Raw genomic sequence first — 25,332 nt, forward strand, 5'->3', positions numbered from 1 at the left:
TCTGTTAAATTAATTGCAGGTGGATGGCTTTTTCAGAATCCAAACCTGTCTTTAGAATTTGGTCCAGCATTTGTAGTTTCTCTTTATTAAAGGATAGAATAAGAATAGGCCTCCATTTTTTGTTGCGCCATTCTAATGGACAGTTTTAAGTGATGGATTTAACAGCAGTGTTGTGTCACTTTCTCTGAAGCAATAGAAAATCAGCACTGATATGTGCCAGGGAATCCCCTGTGTGGGACAATATTAATTATTTATTTTATGGGGCTATTAATTTTTATTTTATGGGACAATATTAGCTATTTTTATTTTATAGTTTCGTGTATTGCCAAGAAAACAAGCTTTGAAGTCAGAATTGTTTTAATTTTTCCCAGCTTTATTAAGAAATAATTGACAAAGAAAAATGATATATTTAAGGTATATAATGTGATGATGTAATATACAATTATGAAATGATTACCACAATCAAGTTAATTAACATAGCTATCACCTCACACAATTACTCTTTTTGTATGTGGTTAGAATACTTAAAAAAAAATCTACTCTTTTACAAATTTCAAGTAATAATACTGTATTGTTAACTATCATCACCTTGCTATACATTAGATCCCCAGACTTATTCATTTTATATCTTAAAGTTTGTACCCTTGACCAGCATCTCCCCATTTTCTCCACCCTGCAACCCCTAGCAACCACCATTCTGCTCTCTGGTTCTGTGAGTTCCTTTTTTTTAGATTCACATAGAAATGGTCATACAATATTTATCTTTCTGCGTCTGGCTTGTTTTGCTTAGCATAATGTCTTCTGGTTTATCCATGTTTGTCACAAATGAGAGTGTTTCCTTGTTTTTTTGATGACCGAATAATATTTATATAATAATTACATAATATAATATATACATACATCTTATACATTATATATGTATATATTTTCACATTTTCTTTATCCATTCATTCTTGAATATGCACTTAGGTTATTTCCACATCTTAGCTATTGAGAATAATGCTGCAGTGAACATAAGAATGAGTACAGACATCTCTCTGAGATACTGATTTGATATTCTTTGCATATATACCCAGAAGTGGGATTGTGGGATTATTCAGATTTGTTTTAAATGCTTGTTCATCACCCATGAGCCATGTGAACTAAGACAAGTTTTGTAGCCTCTCTGAACCTCTTCTTGGTAAGGGTTTTGGGGAGATTAAAATAAATAATGGATGAAATTATATAGTGTAACACCTGGCATACACTAAGTAAGTGCCAGAAGACTATTAGAGATATTTCAAGAGAGAATAAATGAAAAAAAATGAAAGTAATTTAAAAAAATTAAAGTAGTATGCAAACGAATATTTTCATATAGATCATTTGTATTTTGAAAACTGAAAATATTGAAGAATCACCCAATCACATAGACATGTCCAATTTTTAGGTAGGTTTGTTTAAAAGTAGTTTGATAGTTGGGGTCAGAAACAGCTTCTGACCCAGATAGGATAAGAAAGAGTGGCTAAGAAAAAGATGATTGAGTCCTCTGCTTTGGATCACTGTTTTTATAGTGACAAATGACATAACAAAACTTTCTTGTAACTTCCTTCAACTGGTCACATGAAGAAGATATTCTCAAGGAGCTATTAAAATTGGTTCCTTATTTGGAAGTTCATTAAGGAAAGCGAACTCCAAGAAGGGTACTGTTATTTTCATTGTCGTAAGACTTTTTTTTTTTACCTCCACCTATTATGAAAAGGACTTGAACCGTCTAGTATGCAATGTGAGTGTATAATTCTATCCTTTCGGTTGCTTTGTGAGAAGCCTGATTTAGAAGAGTAGTATAATAGTGCTTGAGAATGAAGTTCCTAAAATTTTTTGCTGTAGAAGGTTCATTGTTCTCAATTTTCTGTCATTTGCATTAGAGCAAATATGTGCATTTGTGAGATCATAGCCCATTATAGTAGAAGTGATTTTAAGTCACTTAGAGCTTTTATACCTGGTATTATAGTCCATTTCATGGGTTACTGGCTAAAAATGTGCGTTTCTAGGCTACTTTTCTGGAAATTCTGACTAAATTGATCTTGATGGGGTCCTAAATCTGCTTTTTTTCTTTTTTTTCAAACAAGCACCCCAGTTGAAAATGTATATTAAAGCAAGGCTGAGCAACCATAGCCACTATGGTTAATCCATTGTAAGCACTGGCTAGATCCTTGTGCATCTTGCAGGTGAAATATGAGCTTTCTTTAACCAGAAGACCTAAATTTGGGGAAGTAACAGAGAGAATGGTACAAGGAAAAAATAAAATCTATCACTAGCTTTGATTAAACATTGAGTGTTGATGGCCTGCCAGATCTCTTTGTGGCTGTATACTGACAGCTTGACTGTACCTAAGAGTGTTCTTTCAAGATCACTTACGTGGTTATGGCAAGAGGCTTCATTTCTGGGCTACTCACGCATGAAAGTTGGCTTCCCCATCACCACCACCACCAAAACAAATAGCCCAAGAAAGAGATAGAAACTGTGCACATTACCAAGATGAAAGTGTTAGTGTTTTATAACCTAACCTTGTAAGTGACATATACTGTCACTTCTCCTACCTTCTATTGGTCACACAGATCAACTCTGGTACACTGTGGCTATAAAATACAAAAGAGTCTGTATACCAGGAAATGGGCACTATTAAGGTGCTATCTTGGAAGTCACCAGCTCACTGAGTCTGGGGGATTGTTTGCAGGCTTTTCTGAGATAGTGCTGTTCAAGCTGAGATACAATGGATAAGTAGGTAGAGTGTGGGTAGTGATAGATAGAGAGCCTCTCCTCGGTGGTCAGAGCATATTTTGAATGAAAGCTGGTAGGGGTAGAGCAGAAATAGCTGGTAATCATGTGCTGAGAGATGATGCCGAAGAGGTTGGAAGGGACCAGACCACATATGTCTTTTTAAGTCAAATTAAGATTTTGTTCTTTGGAGACTTAAACCGATGAATAATGTAATCATATTTATTCCCCCCCTCCCCCCCCCCCTTTTTTTAACACCTCTGCCTACTGTGAGCAGAATGAATTATAGGTAAGGAAGCCAGTTTAGAAGCTATTACAGTTGTCCTGGCTAAAGATTGTGGTGGATGAGAAAATTGGCAGTAGAGATAGTAGTGCATGGATGTGAAATATATTTAGGTAGAAAATTTGTCAGAACTTAGAGATGCACCTAAGAGGTTATCTAGGATGATTACACAAGTTCTGACTCATAGAATGGGATGGATGGAGGTAATATTCACGAATAGAGTGAACCCTGGAAGGGGACTGGGTTTATGAAATACATGACAGAACTGATCCTGAATTTAGAGATGTCATTGCATATGTTGATTAAATGTATCAGGTTATTCAGGTATGGAGACAGGGAGGTCTTTGCCAGGAAACTGTAATTCCACTCTGATTTATAAAAGCATGCTGCATTTTTAGAACCATATGACAAGTTTTTTTGTTTGTTTTAATTTATGTGTGAGGCAGTAAATTCTGGTAATGTATGACAGGGAATTCTTTGTCTTTCTCTTTTGATTATCATTCTTGTTCTTTGAAGCAAGTTGTTGAAATCTTTTAAATACCAACTTAATTTGTTTTTCGAAGTAAATTTTAAGGTCCATTAGGATATATTAGTTCAGGTCTCTATTCTTCTTTACCTTTATCTCCAAAGTGAATTTGTTAACTAACATTCTCTTACACATACTCCCTCTTACATACACACACACAAATCACACATACATGCTTATTTGTCAAATAACTATGACACGTCATAAAATTTTAACATTTGAGGGTCTAAATAGACCAACAGCCGATCATTCTTATATTCTAGGCATAAAATATGTTAATTGAACACATACTTTCTGCCAGGCTCTGTACCAAGGGCTTTCATATTTCATAAAAATGATACTGTCTCTCACCCATCAAATATTTACTCTGTAGCAAGCACTGTTTTAGGATTACATGCCAGGCAATACATCCATTCCCTGGGGTGGCAGAGAACAATAATCATACCCTGGTTATAAGCAATTTACACTCCTGCCGTGGAGACATAAATGTGGCATTGCAGTAGACAAAATAAGGCCCATAGGTATTACCCCATAGCTAATCTGAGAAGAGACAAAATCACTAGAATGTAACAATATCCATAATGTTAGATATTATTGTCTTATTTGGTTCATTACTGATTCCCAAGCTTCCCAAAGGACCTGCTTGGGATAGACCCTCAGGATATACTTGTTGAAAGAATAAATGAGAAAATCACCATGTTTTTTATTTTTCTTAACTTCATTTTGAAATAATTTAGAGTTGGAGAAAAGTTAGAAAAATAGCATGGAGAGTTCCGATATCCTTTACCCAGCTTCCCCTGATATTAACATCTTACATAACCACGGTATAATGATCAAAACTACAAAATTAATATTGGCACAACACTGTTAACTAAAGACTATTAGAATTTCGCCATTTTTTCCCATTATTGTCCTTCTTCTGTTTCAATATCCAATCTAAAATTCCACATTGTGTTTAGTTGTCATGTCTCCTCCAATCTGGGATATTTTCTCAGTCTTTCCTTGTTTTACATGATCTCAACATTTTTGAGGAACAGCTATAGTTAGTTATTTTGTAAAATGTCCATCAGCATAGGGTTATCTGATAACTGAGGGCTGGCAAAGACTTTGTACTAGAAAAAACTTCATGGAGGAAGTGGGACTTTTAGTGGGCTTGATGGAAGGGGCTCTGATAGTGCACTTGGATGGACAGAGAAACGGAAAGAGAACTTTTCAGGCAAGAATGGAATGTGCCTGTCCTGGAGCACTGTGGTGTTATCTTGGTTCTTCTTTGTATGTGCAAGTGACAGGGAGCCTTAGCTGACTAAGAGTTATTATCACTCTTCGTCCAGCTACCCTGCTGCTTTGGGTTTTGACTTTCTCCCATCAGCCAGCAGGTCTTCCTGATTCAGGCTCATTCCCAGCCTCCAGATGTTGCCTGCTGTGCTGTTGGATTCAGGCTTTGGCTTCCTGGGTGTCAGAGCTGATGTGCTTCTTGTCATCTTTTTAGCAAACTTTAAACCCTTCTCCAGTCTAGGGACATCAGGTCTTCTATTTATGTTTTCTATTACAACTATTGTATTTGCTAAGATTTAGCAAGCACTATGTGCCAGACTCTAGGCCATGCTTTCTCAATGGGGAGTGATATTACCCCTAAGGGGGCAAATGTTGGTGCTTCCAGTAGGTGTGAAAAAATCTTACTATTTTTATGTATAGCTACAGATAGGCATACAATACCTAAATAGTCATGCGGGATATCTATAGTACTAAAATTTCATGGGAAGATGGGGTGGGGGTTGATGAGGGAAAAAGAAATGTTAAAAAGCTTATTAGTGGGATTGATAATGAAATAAAGGTTGGGAAACATTGATCCAGGCCAAATAATTTCCCTATATTATCTCATTTAACTTTATAACATTACCTCAAGGGAAGAATTTTTATTATCCTCATTAAAAAATATAAATGATGAAACCAAGGATTAGTAGAATTCAGTAATTTGTCCAAGGTCAGAAAGCTGAGGCTAGACTGGAGATGTCCACCTCGACTCCAAGACCAAGGTCCAAAGACTGATCATCACTGTCAGTTTGTAGCCTTATTCATATTAAAGACTGTTTCGAAAGTCAGTAGAAAAAACACATAGTATATCCTAAAACCAAAGAAAACTTTCATAGGCTTAGTTATTCATTGGAATTTCTTGTTATATTACCCTATGATTAGGGTTAGTAATTGTGGGTCACCTCTGTATACATTCGAATACCGATGTTAGGATTCTAGTTAGGTACAGGTATACAACTGCATGAGGGCAGGGCCTTTTATCTGTCCCCTCTTGCATGTCCAGTGTCCAGTATTCATTTGAGTTGAAGGAATAAAAGGGAAAGGATATTATATTTTAAGAAAAAAATTAAAGCCAAACTGAAATAATTCTATTCGATGTTAGGACCATGATGTTTGCACTAAAAAAATAAGCACCAAACACCAAAATGTAGGACAAGACTCATACCTACCACAGAGAAAGTAAGTTCTGGGGTGGCCAGTTGGGTTTAATCTACAAGCCACACCTAGTTACTCAAACTCCAAATGTATGACTTAATATTGTTATATCATGTATAGCTGATAGAGTAAATCGGACTTACTTTTTCCATCCATTTTTAGGAGCTCAGAAAAAACCCACAATGTTATTATTTGAGATAGAATGGTGATAATACAATTGAGTGAAATATAAAGCATTTTCCCTTCCCTTCTCTTTCTTTCCCTTCCCTTCCCTTCTCCAGTTGAATGTTAAGGACAGCTATGTATGTTTGGGGTGGGGACTAAACATACATGAGATGTTTCATTGCATCAGAAAGGATGAGCAAAAACCCCAAGTTGTATGAGGATATACAAGAAATTTTTAAATTTCCCCTCCCTAAGAAATTTTACATTTACCATCTGTGAATAAGAACTATAAATTAGTCAGAATAGTACACAAAACTTAGAATTCATTTTATAATCTTTACCGAGGCATAACACATACATCTGCTTGAGCTAGGTTGAAGGGTCAGGATTGACTACAGAATTAAGTTAAATTTGCTAAACTACCCCCGACAGACAAATGCAAATTTCAGTTTTCATAAGGCCTTCCCATTTTAGAGACCAGGAAAGGCTTGAGTGGCTAGAGTGGCTCCAAAGAAGCCCATTTCAATATGGGCCCTCTCTATATCAGTAGAGGTAGACAAAAGGTTGGTGACATCACCACCAAGCCCTAACATCATGGTCCTAACATCGAATAGAATTTTCTTGTTGCTAATGGCATTTACCAGAAACAGCACTGAGAGGGCTTCTAAGAAAATCTGCAAGTGTAAATGAAACAAAAATTGTGTAGCTCAGAATCCGAGCGTTGTTAGGAATTTTGCGGCTGCTTCAAAGGATAAGCTACTGTTACACCCCTGTGTTAGACGCAAGCTTCTTTAGGATGTGGGTTCAAATATTTCTTCCTCTAAATGCCATTTTTTAGAATCTTGTAAAGTGACTTTTTTGTTTCGCTTTGCTTTTAATTCTTCTTTCCCTACCCCCTTGAAGTTTATAGGGCTTGGCATAGTTAGTAGTAGTAATGGGAAATAGACACTCACACTCACATACACACCACCTCCCCACCCTTTGTTACCTAGGCAGGCTGTATTCCAGTCCTCTTCATGAAGAGGTAGGTGCTTCAGAGCTTCTGTAACAAACTTCCTGCCACCCAACACTCAGCCTGTGAGAACCCTCTTAGCAAGAATACCCTGTACATGTACTACAGACACTTCATTCCAAACACTGAATGCCCTAACATAATTATTCAGAATTGAAAAATCACTTTCACTTCAATGGGAGTATCTCAGCCCTGCCCCCTCCTTTGGAGTTACTAACTTAGATATTCTTTTTTTGCATCTTATCAGAATTAGGCTTATCTAGTCCTCTGTTGAGCTCCACTTACGGAAATTGTACTAGCTTGGCTTTGGGGAACCCCTCATGTCAAATCCTTCCCCTGTGGCTGCTTAAGAAAAAAAAAAGAAGACACTATCGAAAGCGATATGACTTGCTCATTTGCTAATGCATTTCCACACCCTGGAGGGAAGGCCTGCTTCAGACTTATATTGTGGATTTTATTGTCCTCTAATTCTATAATTCACATGGAAAAATCATTTTAACATTATATAAAGTATATCAAATAATTGCTTCTAAGCTTCCACCTTGGTAGATGATTTGTTGTCCTAGGCAGTGATGTGAGCATGCCTGGGGCCAATCCCAACATAGTCAAATCGATTATTTCCCACGAATGCCCATTCATTGCCATGGTCCACCTGAAATTACAATTGAATTCTGTACAAATCAGAAGGATGAGCTGGCCTGTGGTGACAGATTCAAAGGGGTTCTCTGAAAATTTTTTTTCTTGGCCCAGGGAGTCCATCTGGGGTGGTGGAAGGGGGTTCTTTGCCAAAGAAGAGGTGAAATATCTTCCAAAATTCAAAAAGCATGCTCTCTTGGGCTTCACGTTTACAAAGAGCAGTAGCATGAGGAGACTAAGATCCAGGACTTTGACTATGGACTGACTAGAACATTGTTCCAAGAACTTAGCTGAGTAACCTTTGCCCATTATTTAATCTCTCTCAACCCATCTTTCTCATTGTTCAGAGGGAAGATAGTTACCCCTTTCTAGGGTTGCATGAGGCAGAGATGCATTTGTTTGGGGGCTGGCGAGCAGCACCAAGATAGATTTTTAAGGGATCTTGAATGTTAAGCTAAGATGGTTAGCTTGTGTTTCATGAATTGAAGCCAATATAAGTTTCCAGAAGAGTGAAGATATGATTGTATTTGTATTAACCAGAGTGGAAGTGGTAGACTGGAATACCAGCACAGTGCTTTCAAAGTGGTCTGCACCAAGAGAGAATATTTTTGGCTTATAATAAGTACTTAATAAAATGGCAGGTGCCACTTAATAATTATTATAAGATGATGATGCAAGGTTCAGCTTTATTCCTGCTATATTTTAAGGTAAATAGAATTGTCCTGTTTGACCCACACCTCTCAACATTTATTTCCAAGGGTGTAACAACTTTAAGTGGGCCCACATTTCCTGGCTACCCTGGACTGAGACCACGTGACCCCTCTCCGCTGCTAGGTGCCCTGAAAACCATGTTTATCCCTCCATCCCCATCCAGACCGTGTGGATGGGGGTGGGTGGGAGGCCGCGCACTCCCGGGGGACCCGGCACTGGCCCCCGAGTGTGAATAGCACGCATTGACGCTGCTGCCGCCAGAGCGAGCTGGCTAGGGACGCGCGGGCAGTGCCTCGGTTGCGGGCCTCATAAAAGGAGCAGCTGCCGCCGGGGCCGTTCAGACTCGCGGGGATGAGGCGGGCGGCGGCTGAGTGAGCGCCTGGGCTCCGGCAGTGACCGAGGCGGACCTCGCGGCCGCTCAGGGGTTCGCAGGTAACGGCGTGTGCGGGTGGGTTTTGTCCTTGGACTTGGAAGTGACAGCAAGAGGAGGGGAGGGGCGTGGGTCAGGGAGGCAGGAAAGAGGCTGGGCAGGAATGAGAAAGAGGGGAAGAGGGGACAGAAATGAAGAGGAAAGAGAAGGAAGGAAGGAAGGAAGGAGCCACGCCGGGAGCAGCTGGGATGTGCTGCTCTCGCCTCCAGCCCAGACGTTCAAGTTCCTCACCTCCGACCTCTCCCCGCCTGCAGCAGCTGGTTGCATCCCTCCCCGAAACGCTCCCGCGTGTCGCGCGCGCATCGCGGATGCTCCAGCCAGCCATGTTTTCTAGGCATCTCCGCCCGCAGCGCTGAGCGGCAAGGCCGGCACGCAGCGACAGCCTTGGCTGCGGCGTGGGGTCAGGTGGAAGGAGACTGGAGCGGCCAGTCTCCTCCAGGCTTGTGCTGCTTAGGGTGGGGTCCGTGAGAGGATGCTTTCCTTTGCTTCCAGTGGGTTAAAAGCCAGGGTACCTTCCCCCTCGCTGCCTCCCGTTCCCGCCGTCCCTACTTCACTGGCCCGCTGCCACTTAATGAATTGTTGGCTTGCTCCTCTCTTCCCCACCCCCAGTAGCCAGTATTTTGAGCTTCTTTAAGAGTGTTGTTTGCATAAAACTGAGCTCAGCTGGAGAAAATGGAGACAGTCCAAAAAGGAGGAGGCCCTTTTGTGCAGGGCCCCATTGTAGAGCCCCTTTTCTTCCCCACCCGAGACTCTGGAGGTACCCAACACAGAAAGAAGTATGGTGGGGCACCCCAGACTTCCTTGGCTTGCTGTTGGTCAGCTTCCACCTCTCCTCTGCTATTGGGATTCTTCCTCTTTGAGAAAAAGGTTGCTCTGAGGTCCCCATTTCACCTGGGATGCTCCAAATAACCCTTGGCTCTAGTTTCCATGGCTTCCGGGGCCACTCAAAGGAGGTGCAACTCTTGATGACTGCAACTGGCTGCATTGAGCAGTTTCTTACTCCAGACCAAAGCTGAACACATCAGTGGGCTGTGTAGATTCTAGTCTGGGTTTGGGGGTTATAAGAGACATTTGCTTGGAGCTCTTCGATAGGTATTTGGGAGTTCCTCAGTTGCTCTCCTTACTCCTTGGTTGAGTTTCGTCCTTGATTCTCACCTGATAATGAAACTTCATAGCTGGTCTTTTCTACAACATGTGGTGTGTCCCAACCACAGACTTTGCCCTAAAGTGGTCCAATGGTGGTTTGTATGTGGGTAAAACATGTATGATTGTAGCTCTATTAAGAATGAATATGGGCAGTATAACCATAGCAGTGAGTTATATGGAGTGTCCAAGCGTGGGTCAGACACTGTTCTCAGCTCTTTATACATGTTATGCTCTTCGATACATACAGTAATCAAGAATCCTTAGTTAACAGATAAACAGAAGCATAGAGATATTAATTGTGCAGCATCCACAGCAACTATATGATTGTGCTGGGATTTGAACCTAAGCAGCATCACTCCTGAGCTCATGCCCCTAACTGTGGAGTCAGATAGATTTAGGTTGAATCTTGGATGCCATATTTACAAAATTTGTGAGTTATCCTATATAAATCCTCCATAGTATATTATACAATAATGAATATAAAATTCCTAGTGTGTGATTTATAAACAGTTATTATTAGATGTATTTGGTAGTTGAAAGAGCACAGTACCATTACCAGTTATAGATTTTAAAGCAGAGGCTTTGTGTTGCACTTATGTCCAATTCTATCACATAGGGGCTAAATGAACATAGCAAAATACCTAAACCTCTCTTTTCACATCTGTAAATGTGGGTTGTTCTGCCACTAAATTAGAAGATGTACTTAAAACAGCACAGAGCCTGGCACACGTAGTGCTCAAAAGATATTACTATTGGGGTTTTTGGGGTTCGTTTGTTTTATAAGTCAGTATAGACTACTGTATTGTGTTTGTTTTTGTGTTGTAATACCTGGATTAGTATGGTTCAGCATTACTCCTTGGGCTACAGTGCATCATGGACTCTCTACAACTCTTAGCTTAAAGAGTTTGTATGCACACTCATGTTCTTGCATGTGTGCCTGTGTGCATGTGTGTGCGTGTGTGTGCATCCACACACACAAACTAGAACCTGTACATTTGAAATGATAAGAACTTAGTGAATTCTGACTTGTTCAGCAAGAGTTTTGTTTCTCTTGGCAAAGCAATTACTCTTTTACAGGGTAGAGAAACTTCAAGGTTAATTTGAAAACTGCCTGAAAACCAGCTGGAAGAATTAGCACCACACCTAACAGTTACAAGGGAAAAAAAATGTATTGACTGGAATTTATTTTCTTCATAGGCTCTTAAAATCTAAAACACATTCTGCTAAGCTTTTAGAAATAATCAATTGGAATCTTAACTTAAACAATTCTAGAATGAGCATCTTCTCAGATATGGTTTTGTAGATACTGGTAAGTGAAAAGAAGTCATTGAATGAAATAGTTTCAAAATACAATGTTAACATAGATTAAGGTGTTTTAAATAGCTGTTTGGAATTTGGCTAAGATATTTGTTTATAAAAGAAGAGGATGCTGTAAGGTCAGTGCTTATTTAAAAAAAAATGTATTGACTGGAAAACAAACTAGATACCCATCAATAGGAACTGGTTAAAGAAATTGTAGCATATACTTACATTGAGGCGAATATACTCCCATTGAAAAAATGAGGTGTTGTTTATCTGATGATATGGAATAGATAACTGCAATATCAACTTCATGAGGTCAAGAATTTTGTCCATTTTGATCACTTATTTAGTACCTCCTAGAACAGTGCTTGCTACTTCATAGTTGCTCAATAAATAATTGAATTAGTGAGTGAATATTGTTCAGTGAGACAAAGCAAGGTATTGAACAGTGTCTACATTTTTAAATGACAACTTATGTGTTTGTTTGCATGTGTATAGAAAACAATGATTGTCTCTAGGAAAGGACTGGAGGGTTGGGGGCGGGGAGAGTGTTTGTTGTTGCTTGGTTGTTTTTTTTGTAACATAGCCCACTATGTGCACGTACTAATTAAAAACAAAACATTTCAGAGGAGTTGATTTCTCTGAATTTGCTCTTAATTTTTATTCTATATAACTCACCCTTCTTCTTACTCCTTTACTATAAGCTGTTTAATTTCTTTGCCTTGTTAAAGTAACGGCCACCCTTCTATAGGAGGATAAGCATGGATTTGGGACAGGAGAGTGTCTACTAGATGGGATTCCTGTATAAGAAATGGTGCCTTGTCCTGCCTGTGAGATTGCTCATGAGGCACACTCTACTGTTGTTTTTTGGAGCAGTATACAGAGGCCTCCCATGCCTTATACAGAGTTTAAGTCACATAAGAATTTAGAATTTCATAGCAATAAGGGCAAGCCTCAAACTAAGCAATGTTTGCTTCAAGATGAGTACTTCCTAGTCTTTGAGAAGCATCTTGCACACACTTCTAGAATTCTAACCTCTGTATAGGTCCATTTAGGGAAGTGGTCTTCAAAGTTCAAGAGGGCCCATGAGAATAGAGAAAATATCAAGAGTTCTGTGTCTATACACTTAAAAAATATTATCTTTTTAATATCATATAGATCCCGAATGTTAATGGTTTTTTGGTATTTGCTTTCTTTCATTGTTTTGATTTGTTTGGGCTGAACCATTGCAAGTTAGTTGCCCATATTATGCCACTTCACCCTTACCAACTTTTTTCTTGAATTTTTAAGTTTCTTTCAAGTTACCGTATTTTTTTTTCTTATAGATTTTTAAAGAGTGACATTAGAATTTGGAAGAAATATATATTTTGTTATCTGAATTTTTAGTATGTGTCCATTTCTAAGATGTGGGTCTTAATTTCCATTATCTTGGACCATCTTGGTAAACTGAAAAAATGATATTGATCATTATATCCTAGAAGTGATTGATATAGATGAAAATAATAGTGAAGATGTTAGCAACATATTAACACTTTTTGGAAGTTTATGCTCACATTTATAATTTAATCCATAAAATAACCTTATCAAGTTTGTGTTATGTTTGTTATTAGAGATAACACTGATCACACTGCTTTTTCATCACTATTTCTAACAACACGTATATTCCTTAATATTCTGGAACTATCCTATTACTATCAGTTAGGCTTTGGTGATGGATCAGGACAAGACCACTCGTAATCATGTCCTAACACAAACAAAAACCATAAAAATTGTCTAGAACACAAAAATGACCTTCTTATGATTGACTTCTGCTTCTTTATTTTTTCAGTTATAATGGTAGCACTGCTTTATTCCTCCTGCATTCTAGGTGAGATTTATTAGGATACTGAAACATAGAATTACCTCCACTTCTTAACAGCATGCAGTCCAGAATGAAGCCCTGCTTCTTTGAACCCTCCCTTCAGATTGCCTGAAGTCATGTGACACATGCCCAACTCCTATAAAAGCCCTTTGCAATACCCTCTTACTGAGCCACCCATCCATTCTTCATAGTGTGTATTCTTTCTGTTGCAATGAGTAATAAGCCAACTTGTTCAGTGACCAATTTGTTCCTGGTGGTCTTTGAAGCAGTTGCTATTCAGTTGTTTAAAAACAGAAGAACTTATTGGATACCTTTGAGTAATATTTTACAGTGACATACAGAATTTCATCTGTAAAATAATAATTATGCATTATAGAGAATCAGAAAAGTACAAAAAGATTCCAACAATAAAATAAAAATTATTTTATTTTCATAGTCTAAGAATAATCATTACAAAAATTCAGCTGTATTTCCTTTGATCTATATTGACATCTACTTCTACATTCCTCTCTCCATATGTACATGCACAAAACATATACTACATATATGTATACATACACATACGCACACTTAAATTATTCTATATAAAATGATCAGTTTTTTTTTAACTACCATGATAAACATCTTATAATTTTAAGGTATATTTAGATTTCTGTTTATTGCTTCAGGATAGATTTCCTTAGAAAAGTAACTACTTTAATACATATTCTTCATATGTATTTCCTAATTATTTTTTTTAAATGTTGGTACTTATATCATCTAGAGGTTTGGTAACAGTTGGGAGTCAGAGCTTATGACACCATAGGGAGTCCTGGAGTTCTCAGTCTCGCTGCTGCTCTGCACATCTGCTCCTTCCTTTCCTCTCACGGCAGACTGGTCTTTACATTTTACCAACATGGCTGTATTTGCTATCACCATGCGGAAGAAGGGAGAGGGGCAGTTCCCAACGAAGGGGGAATTATTGTGCATTGATGCGCCCCAGTGTGTATGAACTATATTCTTCTAGTACCTTTTTAATGCCAGAATCTGATTAATCATTACCTCCTCCTCAGGACCTAGCTGGCAGCTTTGTAGAATATGCTCCCTAGTAAATATTTGTTGCCTAAATAGATGATAATCTTGTTACAGATGATGAGCAACCTACAATATTTAAAATCCTTTTAAGAAAATACAGCTCCCTTCCAAAACCAAATATAAAAGTTTATAACCCCCTACATTTTTGGACTTATATTTCTCTAACATCCTGAAAATACTTATTGAGGACCTCCTTTTTGCTAGGCATTAGTAAGGGCACTGGGGATAGAGCAGTGAGCTTAACCAAGTTTACATTATAGAGCGTGCATACAGAGAATAAACTCCACATAATGTAAAGTGCCAGGGAATGATACATGCTAAAATAATAAAGTGGGGTGAGGAGATAGAGAATCAAGGGGTCGATGGTTATTTTGAATAGAGTGGCAAATAAAAATTAAGAAGTCTCTCTACTGTTGGTTATGTTTGTTGATCCAGAATATTCATCATAGCTTAGATATTAGTGAACATCTATCGCCTAGTTGTCAATATGTGGTTGGTTACTTTTCCTCTGAGCCCATCTCAGTGACAAGCACTTTCCGCATATTATTTAATCTCATGTTCCCGGTGCTCTTGTGAGGTAGCTTTTTGCCTCTTCTATGGAAATAAGTGTATAGGGAGTGAGAGAAGTTAAATTACTAGCCTAAGTTCACAAAGCTCCTAAGTTGATATTCAAATCCATACTTTTTTTATAAAGCCCCTTAAAAGGCATCATTGGCCATGACTAAGAAGTCTAGAGGTAGTCCTTCCCTAGGTTCCTGAGGCTAAGAAGGAAAAAGCACTTGTGGTCAAAACTACTGGTGATAGGTTAATTAGAAACCGTTGGTATGTAAGCCATATTAATATTGATGACAGACTGCTTTTGTTTCTGAAAAGTGGATACAGACATAGGGCCTCTTCATATGCTAACTAGCTGTACAAAGTCTGCTAAGTGCAAAGGAAGCCTGCTCCCTTTGTGTCTAGGAATAGCATGGAAAGGCTTGCTCTGCTTTTGATCCGAGTTGGGCTGTAGTGAGTTATTTAACATATGTTTCCTTACACTCTTGTTATTGAGCACATATGCTTTGGCCCAGGATCACAAATACAGATACAGGGTAAAAGGACATAGGCATTTTTTGTTGTTATTGTGCTTGTTCCCCAGAGATTTCAAATATCCATTTCAGACGGCCCCTTGGCAGCATTGTGGGGAGGAGAGTTTTCTCTTTGACGGTAGTTGGTATGTGTGTCTTGTTTCATAAAAGAAAAATATTGAGGATTAAATGGAAAGAAAGCGGCTACTTTGGGTCTAAATGCTGCCCTTCACATCCATCTGATTCTGACATGAATCTTGCTCTCTGAGAGTTAGATCAGAGCACAGCATCCCTTTATCTTATTAGTTGAAGAGAAGTACACTAAAACTGTAATTAATTTTTCAGCTTAATTACATGCTTCTTTTGATAGTCCTAATATTTTCCAGATTTCAAAGAGTTTTGGTAATATTACAGTTAAACCCAGCTTAACTTGGTATGAAGCTACCTGTAGAGGGTTTCTGGATATGGGTATTTCTTTCAGAAAATACTTAGCATTAAATAGATAGTTTTGGATAAGAGAGATTGGTGTTTCATCACTTTGGTGTATATCTTTTAGTCTGGTCAAAGAATTTCCCATTGAATCTATCCCAGGTAAAGCATTATTCTTAGCTGAGGCATTTTATTGATTATATTAGAATCTGGAAGTCTTCAGACCACTGCTTTCCTGATTCCTTTAATTCCACCCTCTGGTTTCATCTTTATGCTCCAACCTGTAGGTTAGGGAAATTGGCCGAGGGAGAGAGAAACAATTGTGATTACATTGAAAAGATCAGTAACTTCATTCTCTATCTCTTTGAAGTGTATACTTTTCAAAGGTTTTGGGGAGAACATGGAAACCTAATTTGACTATTAGTTTAACAGTAATTATTTCCTTTGTAGTCACTTAATAAATCTAGTTTAAGTCAAAAGATGGAAAGGTTATTTTGGAAATAATTGAATCTAATACTGATCTGATTTTTGCTTGGATTCCAAGGTATATTCAGGTCCTAGACACTCTTGTTCAGAGAACAGCTTTGTTCTCTGCCCCCTGTTTCATTCCGTTTTCCTTCCCACAATTTCTAATTGAACATTAAATTATGAGGAAACAAAACTTAATGTTATATACTTTTTGAGTATGGACTGTTGAGCAGCGAGAGAGACAGATGAACAAATAACAATAATCTAATGTGGCAAAAGCCATAAGATGCCATAAATCATGGGAGAAATGTTAAGTGAGCATGGCGAAAAGAATGGTTGTTTCTGCTTTGAGTACTGGGAAAGGCTACTTTAGAAAAGTGGACTTTGTTGTATCAATAGAAGTTTGCCAGGCAGAGAAAGGGGGAAGGATCTCATAGGGAAAGGTAATATAATGAGCTAAGGCATGTTGGCCTAAATGTGCATAGTCTCTTCATGGGCAATATATAGTGGAACATATCTAGTTTTTAAGTGCATGGAATGAATGATAGATGATGGCAGATGAGGTTAGAGGAAGTAGGGCAGGGTTTACTGTGAAGGATCTGAGTGTCACAAGCCTATGCTAATCCTTAGTAACACCAATTTTTCACTTAGAGCCCTTGGCCTTACCACAGACAGAATCTGAACTCAAATAGACTGAAACAGAAAAGAGAATTATTGGCTTATGTAATGAAAAACCCAAAGGTATATAACTGCCCTCAGGCATGGTTGGATCCAGGTACCCACAGGTCGTTGTCATGAATCTGCCCTACATCTCAGCTCTGCCCTCTCCTGTGTTGGTTTTATTCATATCTCTGGTAGTGGGATTTTTCCTGGCAGCTTTAGACTCTCATTTTTGTAGCTTAGCACCCTCCACGAAGATGAGGTTCTTTTTCTTTGTAGTCCTGTGATTGAGTCCCTTTGGATTCACTTGGATCATATGACCACCATGAACACCCCGGCTGGAGAAGAGGCAGTGCGGATTAGCTAGGTCCGGCTCACATGCCAATCTCTGGAGCTGGGATCGGGTTGCATTAAAATGGGGAATGGAGACTAGTTAGACCAAAACAGTACATTTCCAATACTATAAATTCACCTTCACAAATAAAAGGATTGGCTTTTTTGAAAATATCCTGGCATCTTTTTGCTTTGTTTTATTTTCATAACTATTGCAAGAGCCTCATCATCCTATTTGTATAAATCTTTAGGAAGGGTAAGCTGTAGCAATATTTTCAAAGCTTTTTTTTTTACCTCATATTTCATTAGCAGATCACTTTTTTATCCATTTAGATTATCCCATTATACCCTTTTCTGAGAACCTAGTATGTGGGAAGAGCTTGAAGCTAGGAAATTACAGTGTACTAGGAATTATTATAAAAAGATGAATCCTGCATTCACAGAACTTACAGCTTAGTCACTGAGATAAGCTTAGAATAAAAATAATAATAAAGAGTAAAATGTGAGTACATATGAAATGCAAAATCCACAATCTACAAGGAAAAACATAAATAATACAGTCTTTGCCAGCTGCCTTTCAAAATAATGGGTAAAGACCTCAGAGTGAGGAGTTAAGGCATGAATCTGCCTGTTTCATTTGTTTTTGGTGTCTATGTGCCCCTCATGGTGTGAGCATCTCACAAAGTGGGATGTCATTCTAGTGCTTGTTTATGTGTGTGTATGTGTGTGTGTGTGTGTATTTTTTTTTAATTCAACATGGTCCTTGAATCCAAGCCAGCTTCCTCAGCTGCTATTTAACCAAAGAAGCAGTAATCAATGGTGATTTTGACTATAAGCTGTCAAGAAAAAAATATCGAGGTGTCATAATTAAGACAGAGATTACTTAACTGATTTCTATTTTAAGAAATATTAATTTTCACTTTGCCAAATTCAAGATTCAGCTATTTATTTTGAATCATTCTTCTTAGTCAAATGCATAAAATAGCTTTCAGCTGAAAGAATGATGGTATTTGAATGTCCTTGATAGTTTTATTCCATTAAAAAAGAAAGAAACTGAACACTTGGGTTACTTTCTGGATTTAAAAGATTACCATGTTCATTGTTTTCCCAGTGTGAAACAAACCTGCGTACTGAGAGAAATACAGTTGAGGTCTTAACACACCTTTCTGGATGCCATTTCAATATTTCCTGCCCTTTACCTTTGTCCATAAACTCCCCTCATAGGGACTTCTGGTATTAAACACTAGCTTCCTTCCTCCTCTCCCTATTGCCATATTGACTGCACTCAGAAGCTTATGTCAGAGACAAGTCATCTTATCTAGTTCACCTGTCTCATCTTATCTAGTTCTTTTGCAAGAGAGGAGAGTGAGGTTGTTAAACTTCCTCAGAGTTAACAATGATCTTCTTGAAACAGATCTCCCCTTTGAAGAGTTGTTCATGCACCAGGTTTTTGGGAAAGGAGGAAATTGTTTTAATGACCTGGCCTTAGAAATAGTCACTATCATCAAACTTCCTTTCATCTTTTAGGTCATTTTCAAATTCATGACACTAAAATCTCTTGGGGAACAAGAACAACACTGAGAAGGAGCTGACCTGGGCTGACATCTCCTACCAGCCGTATTGGATTTTGCCAGGGTTATTTTTGCCCTTGGCAGTCTTCTTCCTCCCTAATTGCAGGGCCATATGGTGCCTTGTCCCCCACATGGAGAGTTGGCACTTTTTCTCCATTCAATCTCTGTTCTTTCTGCTCTACAAATTATCTGCCATGGTGATGGAGTTGAACAAACTCACCACCCGCCCCCGTCCCCCTCTCCCCCGGCTACCCAGAGGTTTTGCAGCCTCAGTGCCTTAAAACTCAGGGCTTCTTCTAGATGCTCTAGATTGGCGACCAGCAATGAAAAAACTAAATAAGAAATGGTGAAATGAGATTGAGTTTTGGAGATAGGCATACCTGGGTTCAAATACTGGCTCAGTCTTGCTATTATTATCTTTGTTCTAGCTGACAATACACTGAGCATTTATGCCAGAGACTGTGATCTCATTTTCGGATCTTATTTATTTGTCATATCAGCTCTTGTGTGGAACTGAGGCTTGGAATAGTTATTAAGATACTTGCTTGCTCAAGTCACAAGGTTCGGGCCAGTTTTGAACTCCAGTCTTTTTTGTTTCTAAATTCCACCATACTCTTAACCAATAGTATCTTTTACCTCTACAATATCTAATATTAATTGTGTTTTCATACTGTATTTTATGTCATAACATAATCTGCATACAGGACCATTAATGATCATACTTTTTACACAAATTTACACAAATGATCTTAGGTAGGTAGTGAGGGATTTGGGATTGGATGAATGTAGTATGTGGGGTGGTTTCTCAAGACTTCACAGGTTTAATTTTCAAGGCTTCTATCTTAAGCACAATCAGACCACGAAACCATCTTAACCACATGGATAATTCCTTATTCAAGTGCACAGAAAATATTTTGATGGAGAAGATCTATTAGGAGTTGCCTCTTGTGGGAATATTTGGTCAAATTAAAAGGACTTGGTAAAATCCTACTTGTTACCATTCTTCAGGCATAGTCAGTCATTGAATTCCAGAAGGTGATTTTGAAGGGAAGATGTTACAGTGATAGAATTTCTCATAATCGGGTGTTTAGTGACATTTTGAAACTGTATTTTGGAAGATGTCCATACTCTGTGATAGTCAAAACACTGAAGTAATGATTGCAGTGTGTTTCAAAACTAGATCCAAAAATGAAAATAATGCATAAAGTCTAAGCTCCTTTTAAGTATACACAAAGCAAAAGTTACCATCAACTTACTATTTTACTCCTTGAATATTTAATGGTATGCTAAGAAATGTGGAATACATTATTATCACACTGCGATGCCCCTATGGATAGTGACTGTGCCTCAGTTATCTTTGTTCCTCCAGTGTTTCCACCCAGTCAATGCTCAATACGTGTTCGACTGAATTAAATCCACTAATTTGAGATAAGAAAGTCATCCAATATTTGAAAGAAACACAAAACCAGGCCATCCACACATACCATGAATTAGTCAGTCAAAAGAGAAATATTTCATTCCTTTTGTGAGCCAGGAGCTATTCTAAATGCTGGGGGGTTCAGAGGTCCTCCAAAAAGCTTACCTTTGGTGAATGGAGGCATACATTAAAGAAGAAGCTAAGTAATTCCCTGTGCTACCAAGTGCTACAAAGAAGAAAGCGTAGAACATGTGGTGGAGATACTGGGAGAGAGGAAAGGGTCCTGCTGAACCAGGATGGTTAGGGAAATCTCCCTAAGGTAGTGCCATTTGAGATGAGAAAGGGACAGCCATGCAGGAATCTGCAGGGTAAATTGTTCTGCAAAGAAATGGAGAGAGAACTCATTAAAGTGGCTTAAACAGGATAGGAAAGCATTGTCTTTTTCTCCCTCACATTAGCAATATGGGGATAAGTAATCTGGAGCTGATAATGCAGTTTGATGATCACCTGGACTCAGGTTGCTTCTGTGTTCTTATTTTGCCTTTTATAGCTTTTGGCTCCTTCTATCTTGTTGCTTTGCATTTTTCCAACCTCATGCTCTAAAATGGCTATCCAACCGTGAGCTGCCATATTTGCACTGCAGCGTACCCCACCAAAGAAACTCTAAAGGGAGATGTGCTTTCCTGATTTCAGGTCTTTTCCTGAAAGTCACATGTAATATTTCTGCTTCGATTCCATTGGCTAGAATGTAGTCCCCAATCTGTATCTAGCTGCAAAGCAGGCTGAAAATGTAGTCTCTGCTCTAGGACACCATGTGGCCAGAAGAAATTGGGAGTTCTTTAACTAAGAATGGGAGAGGGGATGTTGGAGGTCAAGTAGCAATCCCTGCCACAAACTGCAAGTGCAAAATCTTTGCCATGTTCAAAAGCATTGTGGTTAGAGATTAGTGAAAAGAGAGTGGAGACAGATGAGGTCAGAGAGGAAAGTAGTAGTAAGAGCATATAGAACTTTTTAGGCTGTTAAGATTTTATAAAAAATAATTGTTCTCAGTGCAAAACTAAGGGAGCATTGAATGGAAAGTGGTGGTGTAGAAGATGATTTGATTCAGGTTTTAGAAAGTTTGCTCTGACCATTTTGGAACATGAACTGTAGAAGGGCTAGAGAGTAGGGACAGAGACACATGATTCGAGGATATACAGATTTATGGGAATTGATGACGGTGGTGGATTATACTATGCTGTTGGCAGTTGAAAGAACTAAAAGAGCTCAGGTTTAGAATGCATGCTAAGTATGAGTGTAAGGCAAAGAAAAATAACAGCTAATTACTAACAACTTGTAATGCACTGTGCACCATTGGAATCGCTCTACTATATCAATTTACTAATTTTCATAGTAACTCCATGCCATAGGTCCTATTTATTCTTATTTTACGGATGAGGAGACTAAGTATGGGAAGGCCAGGTAACTTGCTCAAGTTCACTTGGCTGGAAACTGGAGGAGCTATGATTCAAACCCAGCAGTCTGACTCTAGGACATGTGTTCTTAATGCTGCTATCTCTGTAGGCCTTGAGGATGATGCCTAAGTGCTTCACTTGAGTGCACTATGGTTCATTTACTGAGATGGATGGGGAAATTGGGGCTGGAGAGCAAATCTATAGTAGTTCAGTCTGGGCCATGTTAATTTTAGTAGTATTATTAATAACTTTTAATTTTTAAGTAGTTAATACATAAATTTGCAAACATAATACAGAGAGTTCCTGTGTATACTTCCATAAACAGTATCTTTGTCATACACTGTATTAATTCTAAGATGTCTCTTAGAGATCTAAAATGGAGATTTCATTTAGGCAGTTGGACAGTAGGCAAGTCTGCAGCTCAGACAGCAACTCTAGCTCTAAATTTGAGGTATCAATTTGAGATTCATCAACTTACAGATGTAGAACCATGGGTCTAGATTGGAGCAACTGGCAATGGTTTCCCCAGAGATTTTGGCGTACCCCAAGAGAAATTTAATTCATGCTTGGGACCTCTATAATTAATGTTTAGAGGTACCTTTGATTGCACTACCTATATACTTTGTTAAGTACTTCACATGGATTATGTCACTTGATTCCCACAACAACTCGAAGGCATGGAGATTATTTTCCTTATTAGACAGGCAAATTGAAGCTTATGGGAACTGCAAATAGTAACATGACCAGTTGAAATTCCAACGCTGTGCTGTCTGTCTCCAAACCAATATTTTTAACCACTCTGCTATGCCATTTGGAGGAGTTTTGTGATAAAGAGAGAAATCAAGGTTAGTCTTAGCACTTGCCTAATTTAACAACTTGGAAGACACTGATGATAAGCATTCAGTGACATTCAGGGTAGCACTCTGAACACTAATGGATGCCTTTTATTTTAACCTTGGATAATTACAGGGTTGATATTCCATCATGTGCTCACTTTATTTTTACTACATGCAAGATATTACTTTATCATTCATTTATTCAGCAAACATTTACTGAACACCTAATATAAGCTAGGACTTTCCTGGATACATGGGTAATATATGTAGGTGGGGTATGGAGAGGACATAAATTCACTTTAGAGTCTATAAATGTAAAGGTGGGAGAAAGTCAAAATCAACTAATGATGGGGAAAGGAACAGGAAAGGCCTTCACCAAACAAGTGTAGCGAAGGCTTACTGCAGAAGTTACTGGCTGTGTGCATGTGTGTGTTTAGTGTAACTACCTATTAATTCTAGTTATGTCGAGTCAACCCTTAAACAATATGGGTTTTAGGCGTGCCAACCTCCCCCTCACCCCTCCCCGTGCCGTCTAAAATCCCTGTGTAACTTTCGATTCTCCAAAAACTTAACTACTAATGTCCTACTGTTGACTTAAAACTTTACCGATAACATGAACAGTCAAATAATACATATTTTGTATGTTATATATATTTTGTATTTTTACAATAAAGTAAGCTAGAGCTAAGAAAACATTATTAAGAAAATCATAAGCGAGAGGAAATACATTCACAAATACTGTACTTATTTTATCAATACTGTAAGTTTTGACCGTCTGATTACAAGATGAATCATCTCTTAGTACCTACATCAATATAGCCTTATATGATACAAAACACTATAGATATTATTTGTATTACTAACACGAGACAGCAAAAATGAAAAGATAATATGACAAATAAATTCATTTATTTGCAAGTATAAAGATTCATGCACTAATAACAAAGAAGCAGTAATATTGTTGTTTATGGTAGCCTAGTGTAAAAGGTACAATTGGTTCATGGTAGTAAGAAAATCTCCTAAAAATTTTGAACAAATCCACATATAAGTGGACCTGTACATTTTAAACCTGTGTTGTTTAAGGGTCAACTGTGTATATTATTTGTGTAGATGTTATATTTATGTATATAGAATGTGTACATCTATATGTGTTTGTGTTTCATCTGTGTATCTATATATTATATATGTGTATATATTTAAAATATTTAAAATATTCCACTCCTAGATAGATACTCAAAATAATTGAAAACATGTTAAAACAAAAACTTGGACATGAATGTTCATGTAGTAAACGATTCACAACAATCAAAAGGTAGAAAGAACCCAGAAGTTTATCCACTAATGAATGAATAAACAAAATGCAGTACAAATACAAAAGAATATTAGGAAAAGGAAGTACTACATCCTACAAGAAGATACATGCTACCATATGAATGAATCTTGAAAACATCCTAAGTGAAAGAACCCAGACACAAAAGACCATGGTTCCATTTTTAAGAAATATCCAGGATAGGCAAACTCATAGTAGTTGCCAGGAGTTGTGGGGAGATGAGAATAGGAGTGAATGTTTAATGGGTATGGACTTTCCATTTGGGGTAATGAAAGTGTTTTGGAACAAGATAAAGATGATGGTTGTACAATATTGTGAATGTACTAAATGCCACTGAATTGTACAGTGAGATTTATTTTTTTATATTTATTAGTATAAAAATATGTGTTTGAAATCTTTTACTTTTGAAATGTGAACAGAAATTCCTGGATTTCTTTTATTTTTAGAAAAGAGCTTTCTAATGAGACATTAATTAATGGCAATATTTTGAATAGCTAAAAGTAATGTATTGGCACAGTGGTGAATTTTTACCTTGGAAGGAAGAAAAGAATTGTGAATTGACGTTTGCTGCACATTTGTTCTCTTCCAGGCCCTGTGTGAAGTACTTAACTAGGTTATCAAATTCAAATAATCACAAGAGCCTTTTGTTCTGGGAGACATTTCTCCATGTTAAAGATTCGGAAGTTGAGGTGCAGGTGGACCTGTAACTTGCCCAGTATCTCACAGAGAGAGGTGCTATTTCTGTGAGTGCCAGTTCCCTTGGATGTTCCACTGCATGAGGACAGGCACCCCTTCTTCTGGTTCATCCATGGTGACCTCAGGCCCTGGCCCCTGGCCCCTGGCCCCACCATGGTGTATGTATTGAATCTGGTCAGTGAATGGACAACAGTCTTCATTTATGTAAAGTAGCACAGTATTTGATGGCAATTGGACCACTTGCCATCATGAGGAAACAGATTACTTTGGTACCGTTAGGCAAATCTGTATCAGTTAACATAGAGTAAAAGAGAAGTGAGGAGAAAATATGGTATTTCTGTTACCTTAAAAAAAAGTATAAGTTTCAAGCCACCTTTTTCAAGGTGTTTCAGGTCTTCTGTGATATAAATGATAGAGGCAGGACAAGGAGGAATTAATAAGCAGTTTCAGATTAATTTATGGTCCTCTTAAAGTCTTTGTATTCTTTCCGTCAACTGGAAAAGGCAGTCTATAAAAATAACTTTATTTTATATAAAGATCAATCCTCCTCACTTTTTGTAAAATTGCCAGTTACTACTTACAGTCTCTCTGAAATATAATTAACTTTGAAAACAATATTGGAGATAACCGGATATGAGACTCTTGAGTATCTTCATGGTAAGCACAGCAAGCTGTGGGTGCCCAGAGTGCCGATTGCGA

At 38.0% G+C, this 25,332-nt stretch overlaps 1 protein-coding gene across 16 annotated transcripts in view; it reads left to right on the plus strand.

The window, feature by feature from the left end:
- MAGI1 (membrane associated guanylate kinase, WW and PDZ domain containing 1) overlaps positions 1-25,332 on the plus strand; it is a 542,794-nt gene that overhangs the window by 372,288 nt on the left and 145,174 nt on the right. Inside the window, exon 1 of one of the 16 annotated variants that reach the window (XM_016150214.2) lies at positions 951-8,991. The exons of the other annotated variants lie outside the window; for them this stretch is intronic. The gene's annotated coding sequence lies outside the window, so the exon portion shown is untranslated. Of the gene's footprint in view, positions 1-950; positions 8,992-25,332 lie in introns of those variants that run through there. 16 annotated transcript variants of the gene reach the window in all.

The sequence above is a fragment of the Rousettus aegyptiacus genome, unplaced genomic scaffold, assembly GCF_014176215.1.
Source record: "Rousettus aegyptiacus isolate mRouAeg1 unplaced genomic scaffold, mRouAeg1.p scaffold_m13_p_4, whole genome shotgun sequence".
NCBI lineage: Eukaryota > Metazoa > Chordata > Mammalia > Chiroptera > Pteropodidae > Rousettus > Rousettus aegyptiacus.